The sequence below is a fragment of the Schistocerca americana genome, chromosome 10 (assembly GCF_021461395.2).
Source record: "Schistocerca americana isolate TAMUIC-IGC-003095 chromosome 10, iqSchAmer2.1, whole genome shotgun sequence".
NCBI classification, from domain to species: domain Eukaryota; kingdom Metazoa; phylum Arthropoda; class Insecta; order Orthoptera; family Acrididae; genus Schistocerca; species Schistocerca americana.
In genome coordinates this window covers 62,437,236-62,449,074 of record NC_060128.1, presented here as the reverse complement: position 1 = coordinate 62,449,074, position 11,839 = coordinate 62,437,236, and the positions used below count along the sequence as shown (strand labels likewise).

At 37.8% G+C, this 11,839-nt stretch overlaps 1 protein-coding gene across 1 annotated transcript in view; it reads left to right on the top strand.

Moving 5' to 3' along the window:
• The first annotated feature begins 2,480 nt into the window (after window positions 1-2,480).
• Window positions 2,481-11,839, top strand: part of LOC124552500 — a 65,027-nt gene continuing 55,668 nt past the window's right edge. The window contains exon 1 of the mRNA XM_047126784.1: window positions 2,481-2,596. The gene's annotated coding sequence lies outside the window, so the exon portion shown is untranslated. The remainder of the gene's footprint in view (window positions 2,597-11,839) is intronic.

The following is an 11,839-nucleotide window of genomic DNA, read 5'->3' as shown; positions in this document are numbered from 1 at the left end:
AAGTCTCACAACCCTTCCTACTAACAAATTAAAAGATCAGCTAAAAAGAATTCTAATTGAAAACCCTTTTTATTCTCTAGACGATTACTATAGCTGTATGAAAAGTGCTTCATAAATATGTCAAGCTCATAGTTTTAAGTAACCTACAACTAATATAATGACGATAAAAACAATATTTGTAATATTGTGATTGTATACTACCAAATGTAAAATCCATCAAAATGTAAAATTTATTAATACAAGCAAATCTTTACTTTGTAATTTATAAACTGACATATTCAGAAGAATAATCTGTATGACGTCCTGAAACAGTATTATTTCTATGGATTGTATCTGATTATTCGATGTTGAATAAATATTATTATTATTATTATTATTATTATTATTAAGCATTAGTGGAGCAAGTTTTGAGCCGTGTGCTACAACATGTTTTACTACTTGAAAATCAAAGTAAAAAGTTTCCATTGTATTCTTTACCTTTTATCTTAATTCTACACTTTGTTCTCTGTTTTCCTCAAGTGGTTTTATTAGACTGGCTACTTTCCCCCGATACTATATTTATGCAATGGCACACACAGACAAAGGATTTTGAGGGAATTAGAAATACTCAATAAAATTTCTTCTTTTCTTCCAAAAGTCTGATTATGTGTGTCATCAAGTTTGCTACTGCTGTTTTTGTACTGTTTCCTTTCGTGAATCCATGTTGCACTTCATCCAGGACATCCTTTTTCTAATAATTTCGTAGCTGTTCCTACAGTTTTTTGATAAGGTGGGTGTAACTTATATGTCTTTTCAACAATGGAAAATCCAGGATGGAATGTAAGAATATTATGAAAAGGATAGTTGCTACTCACCACATAGTGGAGATGGTGAGTACCAGATAGACACAAAAAAAGGACTGTCAGAAAATGAGCTTTCAGCCAACAAAGTCTTTATCGGAGACGAAAAACACACACTGGCCAAGAGCTCATTTTCTAACAGTCCTTTTGTTGTGCCTATCTGTGACTCAGCATCCTTTTCATAATATTGTTATATGTCTATATTCTCAGGATCCCCCTCGTTACTGACTTTATGAATCAGACTATCTTACTCTTTCTCAGACATGTTCGAAACAAACCTCTTTCTGTTACCAGGTTTACTTTGAATGTCAAAGCCTTTGCTAGATAATGTGAGCAGTATTTGCTTACTTTTGCAGATATTCTATCTATGCTCTCTTTATCATTTGTTAGTAATCTCATAATATTTTTAACTTTGTTGATCTGTTGCAAATGGGAATAGGCATTCTGTTATTTCTGGTTAAGCTATACTCCTTTTAGTCAATGCTTCATTTCATTAGCTTTTACATCTATAGCTATAGTATGCTAACCACTGTGAAGTGAATGGTGGAGGGTACATTCCACTGGACCAGTTATAAGGCGTTTTCCATTCCGTTCAGGTATGGAGTGTGGGAAGAATGATTGTTTAAAAGCGTCTGTGTGTGCTGTAATTAATCTGCTCTTGTCCTCATGATCCCTTTGGAAGTGATATGTTGTGGGTTGTAGAAAATTCCTAGAGTCATCTTTAGAAGTTGGTTCCTGAAACATTGTTAGCAGATTTTCTCAGGACAGTTTGTGTTTATCTTCAAGACTGTCCTAGCTTCTGAACTATATTTACATAATACTTATTTAAAGTTGAACACACTTCACATGGGTCAGTCAGTTTGTTCCCTTGTGCTGCAAGTACTACGTCCCCACTTTCTGTCTTATTTAATTCATTACTCTTTCTATTTATGCGTATGGAACATATAACTAACCAGCCTGTCTAAGAAATATTTTATGAGGTTCCAGCTTATAATAACTATATTTTCTTGCTGCTATATTAATTTTTTTCTTGTATCTGTACATTTCACAATGTGCCTGAGTATTAAACATCCCACACCTTTCGTTCAAATCTAGCTTTCATGATTTCTCTGTTGATCCATTTCTTACTGTGTCTTACATTTATGTTTCAGGAGACCTTTGGAAAAGCTGTGTTTATGAGGTGACTTAAGGCTGAGTGAAAGTCTTCCACCTTCTTCCACATCATCGCTACATCAGGTCTTCTGATGTGAGTAACATTCCAAACACTACAGTTTTGGGGAAAAAAATCTATAAATTGCTACGTGTATCCATTTTCGACATTTGCGCGCTGCTAATACGGCTTTACTACAATTAGATAACGTTCAGCTCAGAGCTATGTCTTTATATATAATTATGATAATAAAATAATATTTTTTAAACGAAAAACATAACACCTACGAACAGTTACGAAAACTTTCCTCCAAAATTTGTCCACAAATGATAATGTAAACCATGTATTGGCATTTTTTATTTAACCAGACTACAAAACAGGCAAAATGGCAAGAGAGAATGAATTCATTTATAACATTTATGTGCGAGGCTTTTTAATTTGGCGCCATCGCGTTTATTTTGTTTACGATAGAAGCTTTATCTGTGGTCGTTCCCGTGTGCTGATAGGTCGCTGTTCAGTGGTCGCAGTATGGACTATGGAATATATGGCGGTATTTACGTATTAAATGATCAACGCTGACACATTCGCGCTCTACAGTAGTCAGTAGGTAAGTTTCATAATTATGACACATATACCACAGATTTTATTTTCTGGTTAACGAGTATTTGTATTTAGCAGGGCTGTGAGTAGTTCGAAAGATTCCTTCGTTGTATCATTTCTGGATGGTGTCAGACCCGAAAAACTAGACTTAGAGGGTTAGTGCCAAATAACGGAAAAATACCTATGGTTTAAGAAGTTTTCTGAAAGAAACTAATAAATCTAGTCTTATAACATACAGATTTTAGCCCCGAAGATACCTCAGATGACAGTCCTACAACTTCACGATATAAAGGAGATGTTATTCCTTGAAATACATATGCATTGGAAAAATTCTGTATTCTGGACATGCACATTTTATTGAAATTAACCGTACGTTACACCTCCTTTATTGTGTTCACATTAACTATATAATAAATTTGCATATGATCACCTTCGCTTACGTTTATACGTTGTTGGCCGCAGAGGAACTCACTCGACGTGAAAAGTGAAATGAAAGTGTTTCTGCAATGATATGTAATGTTCTGGCCGTATCAATATCACTATAATCCTTCGAATAAATTAAAATTACCTGCTCGAACTTAAGTGGGAGTTTGTGTATTATTAACTGGTATTCGCGACTGACCAATAACAAATCTAAATGTTTGTTTTCTGAGAGGGAACCCGTTTATATCTTCAGTAAACGGTGTTTTCTAATAACATACTACAGTTCGTTGGGATTCAAAACTACGTTAAGATTTCGATTTGTGCTGGCAGAGTGAAGGACAGTTTCTGTGTGTTAACTGTTCATATATTAAGACGGAATACAATGCAGTCATACTATTTTAAGCCATTGTAAGGCTTTAGGTCTGTATCATACCAAGCTACCAATGTAAGAAAGGAAAGAAATTGGGGAAATAAGCCTCTAAAATTAAGCGGTTAGATTTTGGAAATGAGTCTGCTTGCTGTAAATTCTCACCCGTAAAGAACTTCAATCTTTTTCATAATAAATTAACCTTATAAAATGCTATTAATAAAGTTTCTGTAAATAAATGTCAGAAATAGCTTGTGAGGCTGGTCTCACCTTCATAAATGACACCTTTGGTTAAATTGAGGTTACTTTGTTATGTAGACTTGCAAAGAGGAGCTCCTTGTGGATGACAAAAATTTTGAAATGTTATCTCTGTGTATTAGAGGACTGACTTAGTCACAACTACTTCGCCATTCTGGTTTTCTTTGCATTTCTGCCCGTTTGCCTTCTTATTACCACCAGTAAGACTTCAGTTTTCAATTGTGATTTTTTTTTTTTTCATGGAAGTCAGTCAAGTTCTTGTGTATTGTAAAAGATGTGGAACTGATATTCATTAATGGGTTACATAAAGAAAATGTTGGGATATTTGTTTGCATTATTTCACTGATTAAATGATCATGAATGTTGGGCGGGGGATACTATAGAGAGATAAGCTAATGTAACATTTACGATTTGAGATACAGCTGAAAGACATTCATTTTTGGGTTACATAAAAAAATGTTGGGACATTTATTTGCATTATTTCACTAATTAAATGACCACACGTGTTTGGGGGGGGGGGGGGGGGGAGGGAGAATATTATAGAGAGAAAAGCTAATTTAACATTTACTGCTAGATATACAGCTGAAACACATTTAGCACATGTTTTCATTATGTTATTAGCTATAATCTGGATATTTTTCAATTTTTTTCCATATTATTTGATCAGGACATGTTCAATCATGTGAGGACCATTGTCTTAATATCTCTCTTGTGTGTGTGTGTGTGTGTGTGTGTGTGTGTGTGTGTGTGTGTGTGTGTGTGTGTGTAGGGATGTTTGAATTTGTAATTTTTGAGGTGTTGGCGTTTTGTTTTTCGTAGGTGTAGGTGTTGGTTTTTTTCATATCAGTAGTTATAGTTAACCTATATAAGTCAAGGGAAATGACAGTTTCTAATTTTCGTATTTTTATATGTAGGTATAGGTGTTTCGGTACTGTCAGCTGTGGTCAAGTGACATGTCAGATTCCAATTTCCGTAGTTTTTGCTGTAGGTGTTGGTGTTTTGGTATTGTCAGCTGCCATCCTGCAGATTGCGTGATTATTTTTTTGTTCATCTTGTGTGTTTTGGGATTGTGTGTGTGTTTTTTTCCTGTTATATTTAGCTTGTCCCCTCCCTAAAACCCCCAATTACCTGCGGTTGTCCCGTTTGTTTGATTGTATTTTTGGAAGGAGATGTTACTGTCTTATTTATACGTATTTTCGTGTTTGTTGCCGTGTGTATGTGGTGATATCATAGGTGCCATATTGGAGACGCTTAGAATAGCCATTTCCACCATATTGATGACATCATGGGTAAAAGCAGATGGGTGGAATCTGACACTTGCATATTTGCCTCTTAATCATATATAAAAATGTCTGTTGTCATGTGAGATACCAGTTTTCGTAGGAAGTTCATTTCAGTATGCTTAAAATTAAACACAGTCCACAAAGTATTACACACTGTCAAACTTTTCCTGTAAAGAATAGGAAGAGATGTCCAAAAGAAAAAGTTTAATCAGACCCCCAGTGACTGATTTTACGTAAACAAGTTTATTGTATGTATACCTGTATGATTGAATAATGTACTGTTTTTTGTCCTATGCTGAGAGTTTTGTATCTTTGTGAAGATCACATTTACTACTTGCATTGCAATATTTATTTGGTAAATTACACTATTCTTGTTGACCAAGCACATACGTGAAAAAATGTACTTGCATTCGTGGCGAGCTGTTTGAATAAACTTGTGCAAGTGTGTCTAGGGTAGATTCTACTCACAAATCTGATGACCTCCATTGGTGCCATAAAGACTTTGGGAAAAAAAGACATTTTTAAGTGTTTAATGTAAAAGCTTTGGTGCCAAACATTTAAAGTCTTTTCTTCAACATTTGAGTGCTGCAAGATGCGCCATACTGAAAACTGTTATAAAGACTTTGTTTACACGTGACTGATTTCACTAGAATATGACGTCATACATCATAAATATCCAAGGTATGCAGCTTTGATTGTTTGCAAACCACAAAGAGTTGTAACTGAACAAACAGCATCTGCTGTCGAATTAGTCTTTTTCATAGGTTGAGCATGTGGACTGACAGTTTCAGAGCTGATTGTTAGTGTGTAATAGCAGGAATTTTGAAGGCTTAACTGTCAATTTATTTCAGCATCTTCCTGTTTTTTATGTGCAGTTGAAACTGAATGAACTGAGTCTTGTTAACACTAAGGACAGATGATTTGAAGTGAACCAGTCTAGAGCTTCATTGAATATTGTGGGTGAAGTGTTCTCTAGATTGCAGTTGGTTGCTTTGTCAACCATAATGGTTGTGCTGTCTGCAAATAGGATAAAGTGTGCTTTTTGGCTCACACACAATGGCAGCTCATTGATAAACATTAAGAATAGGAACCCTAAAATATATGAAATCTCACTGTGCCCAAGTCAGGACAGGCAGGAGCTACTGCAGAATTATGTGACACTGCCTTCTGCTTGCTGCCCTCTTGACTCGTGCCACGTCCCTGCTGTGCCATATAAGCCATAGTAGAATTTTATTATGGATATTACATTTATTAAGATGGTCCATAATCCTCTTGTACATAAACTTAGCCAGTATTTGAGGATGGCTTGTTAGCAATGGAATTGGCCAGTTGGAAGCCTCAGCTTTATCACCTCTTTTGAAGAATAGTTCGGCAATTGCATATTTGAATCCAATAGGAAGAGCACCTTGATTTAAAAATTCATTAAATATTTGACAAAACTCTAAAAATAAATTAATAGCAGTGCTCTAGTACTTAAATTGATACATTGTCCACACCAATGCTGTTTTTGTTTTTCATTTGTGTTACCACCTTCCCAACCTCATATGTTGTGATGTGATGTAGCCCTACTGCATCTGGCTGATTTTGTTCTCCACAGATTTTTGTAGAAAGTTCACTGCATCAACCACATACCCTCTACTATCAATTTCATGAGCTAGTGTCCAAAAATTGTGATTGAAAATATTGCCAACTATTTCATCATCTACCATGCTGCCATTATGACGCACTTCAGTAGTGCCTGTATCGCCTGTACTTTACCTGTACTCCTTTTTTGCCGTCATCCAATTTTTTTTTTTGAGCTGTTAGTTTCAGATTTAATGAACTTCCTCTTCGGTCCTTTAATCACAGTCCTTAGGATACTACAGTATAACATTTAGAGCTCCCTATCCTATGGTTTATCAGACTTGCTGAGTGAAGTATAAAGCATTTTCTCTGCTGTTTTTATTCCCTTAGTGGGCCACTGTTTCCTACACAGTTGCAAACAGGGTAACACATTCATACGTGGATAGGTTACAGTTATCACTGCCATTTTTATCCTTTTTATGTGTCCCAATCCAACTCCTCCAAATGCTTGCTAAAGGTTTTCAGACCTTCGCTATTGATTAATCTAAAGAATGAATTGATAAAACTACTCTTGCTATCAGAGCTTACATCGTGTGTTATCAACAGCTGGCTGTTACAATCAGAAAGAGCATTTAAAATTTGTCTTACACTTATGTTACCGATTCTGTTATTATGTACAAAATATCTTTGTCACTCTTGTGAAAAAGTCAACTGTCCTCAGCTCATTACACTCTCAGAATGTGTCCTATCGTTATTGCAGGTAAGAAAGTTTACATTTAAATCACCAGGCATGTTAATTTCCTTGATTCTTGAGAACAATGGTTAAGTAATTCTGCCTGCTTGAAAAATATACTCAGATTGACCATTCATTTGATATAAATGCTACTTTGCATATTTCTCCTGGAATATATTACTGTTTCCTTTGAGAGTAACTATCATACTGATCATTTTACATGTTTCTAACTGCCTTTTAAACAACATTTTTCTCTGCAAACTGTTTTAGTGCTGGTGTCTTGCATTTGAAAAATTATAGTGTGTCTTTCAAGAGAATTTAAATTATTTGTCCACTTTATTGTAAGAGTTATGCAGTGCATTCTTCAGTGTACAAAATTGTTCATAATATGCGTAGTAATATATATTGGAGATTTGTCTATTGTACTGGGTGGTTGTAATTAAACTTCCCCTATTTAACATGCTATAATGCAGAAACTAATTACCATAAGAGTACCAGACTTGGTGGTGTTAATGTCCAGTGTTTGGGGTGCATGATTTCCATGTGTAACAGTGCAACTGTCCTGAAGCAGCTTGCACCACAGGACACACAACGAGGTGTTGACTTTGCTCTTCTTTCTCGCAAGGGTTGAAGTTGACAAGGGCTAGTCGTGGACCATCGTACGAACAGATGAAGCTCATTTTTCTTTTAACGTATGAGGTGAACACACAGAATTGCGGGTGTGGGGATCTTCACCTCCAGTCACTGTGCCTGAAGTTCCTCTGTATGGTAAATATGTTAACATATGGTGTGGCTTCACAGCTATGTTCATCATTGGCCCATACATTTTTGCAAAGGCTGGCGCTCAAGGGCCAAAGACGTGCAGTGTGGCTGGCCAGCATTACTGCAGTATGCTTCACCAGTGTCCCCACTGCACATCGCTCGTAAAGTTCACCTGCTTCTCTGAAACACATTTGGAAATGATCGAATTATCAGCCAATCGTTTCCAAATGCTTGGCCGGCATGATCACCTGATCTCACTCCTTGCAATTTCTGGTTGTGGGACTACTTGAAAGACAGGATTTACCAAGGAAACATCCACACACTTGCTGATCTGAAGTGCAGCATATCAAGAGAGGTAACCAGCATACCCATGGACATACTTCATTCTGCTGTGGAGAATGCAATCCTGTGCTTGCAAACTCATCTGGACAGTGATGTGCACCATATTGAGGCTCTTCTGTAGCAATAACGGTACCAGTATGTAACGGTTAATGTACCGTAGCACCACACTAAGTGTTTCAGTTGCATTGATTCTGCATTATTTCTCTTCCCCATGTCCTCGACATTAATGCTGCCAAGTTTGATCGTAATTTATGTGTTAGTTCCTGTGTTATAATGCGTTAAGGGGGGGTAGAACGTCAAACGGGCCGACTTGGAGCAGGCGAGGCATCACAGGACATTTTAATTTCCAGTGTCTATACTTTTACAAATAATTTCATAAAACTTTGTCAGCATCACTAGGAAGGATTCGGGATTCACACTCATTGCAGTGGAAGTTCGAAAACATAACGAAGTAATTTTTTTTACATGTCAAATTTCATCATTTTTTCACTTACTTTGCAAAAACAGACATAATGTCTTATGGGATAACAGCAATCAGTGATTTTATAATGACGGATTTTAAGTAACATTTTCACTTACTAATGGCAGCATTTGTTGCTATAGGTACACTTTTCTTCATATGTTAGATTCTTTCTTCGATGAATTTTGCGCAGCATACGTACCATACTTACAGGTGTACGAAACTAGAATTTATTTAATTTATGAAAAAACGAATGAACTATTATATTTTAAACTTCATGTTTACAAAAAAAACATTGTATAGTTAATTACCTCAATTTTTACCACAGTTTTTAATAGATTTGGAAATTTTTAGAGTTTCATACACCTTTAAGTATGGTTTGTATGGTGTGCAAAATTCATCGAAGAATCTCTTTTACTTCTGAAGAAAAATGTACCTACAGCAACAAATACTGCCATTAGTAAGTGGAAAAAAATGATGAAATTTCACATGTAAAAAAACTCATTTTGTTATGTTTTTGAACTTCCACTGCTATGAGTGTGAATTGTGAATCCTTCCTGGTCATGCTGACAAAGTTTTATGAATTTATTTGTAAAAGTATAGACAGTGGAAATTAAAATGCCCTGTGGTGCCTCTCCTGCTCAAAGTCGGCCTGTTTGACGTCCTACCCCCCTCCCCCCCCCCCCCCCCCCTTCCTTAAATAGGGAAAGTTTAATTATAACCACCCAGTAGACAACATATTTTCTTGATTTACCTTACACAGTTTTAGCTTTTACAGTGAAAAGTGCTCATAATATGAAGCGAACATATACATTGAGTACTGTACAGTTCAATCCAATCTGTTACCACAACCTTTTTCACATTTGTTGGCTTCACCAACTCTCAACCAGTGTTACCTTCAAACCTAACCTAGATCTAGTGGTGTGCTATGTATGTATGTATGTATGTATGTATGTCACGACAACCATGACTTAAATGGGAAAAAGGCACTATCACACTCCAGCCTTCTTTAGAAAAGAGAAAGTAATGTGTTTATTTCATGCTGTATCTGTTTGGGTGTTCCTGAAGTGTACAGCTTGTTAAGACACTGTCCAGCACAGTGGTGTGCAGTTGGCAACTGGAACCCCCCACAGGAGTCCTGTAGACAACCTCCTGGTGGAAGCTGGTGTCCCACAAGGGAGTGATGGTAAGATGATACCAGCAGTTCTTGGCGACTATGCAGTCACAATGTGTCGGATGCCTTTCCATCGGTGTTACTTCACTGTTTCATAACCAGCAGTTCTGACTGCTTACAAATCACCCAAAATTGATTAGACCAGCTAGGATACGATTGGAGGATCCATGCGAGGACCTCCAACTGGTGCTCTTGTCTGTGTGCACGGAGTTCCCTCTCAACATCCCATGTGGTGAGTACCCAGTCCTCTGTTTAAGATTATCCTCTTCTGTGTCCCCTAAGAAAATTGTTGAGTCCACCTTCCTCAGACACCTATTATGTTCAGTTCTCTGCGGTTACCCAAATTCGACATCCATCTACACAAATGGATGAAAAGTTAGTGACAGTTTTGGTTGTGCATTTGCATATGCAAGGTGACATGAGAAGTATTTTCTGCCACATTCATGCAGTGTACACATGGGCTCTGCAGTACAATACAATGAAACTCTCTCCACAAAGGACATTCCGATTTGTAGCGAGTCTGTAAGCATGTCATAACTCAGTGCTACCACAGAAACTTTATGGTCACTAAGGTCCAAGACCAACTAGTTAACCTTCACAGTTCCAGAACTGGACTCTGTGCCAAGTGGGGTATTCTGAGAAATGAACATGCTGACAAATTAGCTAAATAAGCAACCACAGAAGACATGAGCCCACAGTACCGACATATGAATACAGCATCAAATTTTGGAAATCTGGGATATGGGTTGTCAGGCAACCACAACCCTCTACAAGCTGAGAACAAACGAGGTGACCACCAGGGCCTGGTATTCTTCACTGCAAGCCTCTCAGAAATCTACTTCCAGGTACTCCATATCAGTGACCTCAGTAGTCATTAGACATCCTGAGAGCAAGTTTGGGTGCTCCGCAGAACTCAGGGACTTTGAACGTGGTCAGGTGATCGGGCGTCACTTCTGTCATGTGACTGTACACGAGATTTCCAGGCTCCTAAACATCCGTAGGTCCACTGTCTCCGATATGATAGTGAAACGGAAACGTGAAGGGACACATACAGCACAAAAGTGTACAGGCCGACCTTGTCTGTTGACTGACAGAGACTGCCGACGGTTGAAGGAGGTCATAATGTGTAATAGGCAGACATCTAACCAGACTATCACACAGGAATTCCAAACTGCATAAGGATCCACTGCAAGTACTATGACAGTTAAGGTGAGAAAACTTATGGTCGAGTGGCTGCTCATAATCCACACATCACACCAGTAAATGCCAAACGACGTCTCGCTTTGTGTTTGGAGCATAAACATTGGATGATTAAACAGGGGAAAAACATTGTGTAGAGTGACGAATCACGGTACACAATGTGGCAATCTGATGGCAAGGTGTGGGTATGGCGAATGCCCGGTTGTCATCTGCCAGCATGTGTAGTGCCAACAGTAAAATTCGGAGGCGGCGGTGTTACGGCGTGGTCGTGTTTTTCGTGGAGGGGGCTTACACCCCTTGTTGTTTTGCATGACACTATCACAGCACAGCCCTACATTGATGTTTTAAGCATCTCGCTTCCCATTGTTGAAGAGCAATTCGGGGATGACAGTTGCATCTTTCAACACGATCGAGCACCTGTTCGTAATGCACAGCCTGTGGCAGAGTGATTCCACAACAGCAGCATTCCTGTAATGGACTGGCCTGCACAGCGTCCTGACCTGAATCCTACAGAACACCTTCGTGTTGTTTTGGAACGTCGACTTCGTGACATGCCTCACCGACTGACATCAATACCTCTCCTCAGTGCAGCACTCTGTGATGAATGGGCTACCATTCCCCAAGAAATCTTCCAGCAACTGATTGAACATGTGCCTGCAAGAATGGAAAGTGGAAGCTGTCAAAA